Source organism: Myxine glutinosa, chromosome 3, assembly GCF_964187855.1.
Source record: "Myxine glutinosa chromosome 3, kmMyxGlut1.1, whole genome shotgun sequence".
In the NCBI taxonomy this organism is placed as follows: Eukaryota; Metazoa; Chordata; class Myxini; order Myxiniformes; family Myxinidae; genus Myxine; species Myxine glutinosa.
The window spans coordinates 96,329,512-96,330,685 of record NC_136263.1 but is presented as its reverse complement, the minus strand read 5'-3'; positions in this window follow the sequence as shown (position 1 = coordinate 96,330,685).

The following is a 1,174-nucleotide window of genomic DNA, read 5'->3' as shown; positions in this document are numbered from 1 at the left end:
GTTGAAAAAGTCAAAACATTATACCGGGTGTACTTACTTTTTCACGTGACTGTATATACATATACATATACACATACATAAATACATGCATACATATACATAAATACATGCATACATATACATATAAATACATGCATACATATACACATATATACATATACACATATATACATACACACACACACACACACACACACACACACACGTTTCGGCTAGCTCCTCCCCCCACTGTGTGTGTGTGTGTGTGTGTGTGTGTGTGTGTGTGTGTGTGTGTGTGTGTGTGTGTGTGTGTGCGTGTGTGTATGCATGTGTGTGTATGTATGCGTGTGTGTGTGTGTGTGTGTGTGTGTGTGTGTGTGTGTGTGTGTGTGTGTGTGTGTGTGTGTGTGTGTGTTGTGTGTGTGTGTGTCACGCCATCTTTTGCTTGTTATGCAATTCCACACACATCCCTGAGCCAATTGCTCCGAAATTTGCTGTAGCATATTATAGTAACACTCGGTAAGTCAACCTCACAATAAAAAAATTGCGATTCTTAATCAAATTGATGTTAACACAAGAAATAACGGCGCTGGCAGGGAGGTTGGTGGAGCTTGGCTTCCGCCTCGGCCCATCTGTGTCGCGTTCAATGCGAATTATTTGTCTGGAATCGAACCAATTGTATTTTAGTATTTACGTTCCGTATGCAGAAGGGACATTAATATATAAAGGGTCAACAGTCGGCACGGGACTACAGTGAGTGTAAGTAGTCGTCGCACGACCTCAAACAAGGAAATGAGGGCATTTGGCCCAACCTTGCCGTGGTGCACTCCCAGGTTAATTTTTGCTGCAGCTTTACACATCAACCTTGTTGATAAGGAGACCCAACTTGCTCATTCATATCTTAAAGAGGCGATTATGATGCTCGGGTATATATTTGATGTGCAATGCTTTCTTACACCTGCATCAGAGTTCACTTCAGCATTATAATCTGTTTATTAAAAAAAAGACGAACAGCATAAAGCATTATATAAATGCTATGGCAAAAACTTCATATCAAATACAGTAGACCGACAAAAGGTCTGTTCAGACGATAATCTGTTTTCAACCTAAAGCTGTAAATGCATGGTTGTTTCAATGTAAACTATAAATGTGTACTGTGCTGGTACACCGAGGTTTGTCGTGGTGTGCACACGTC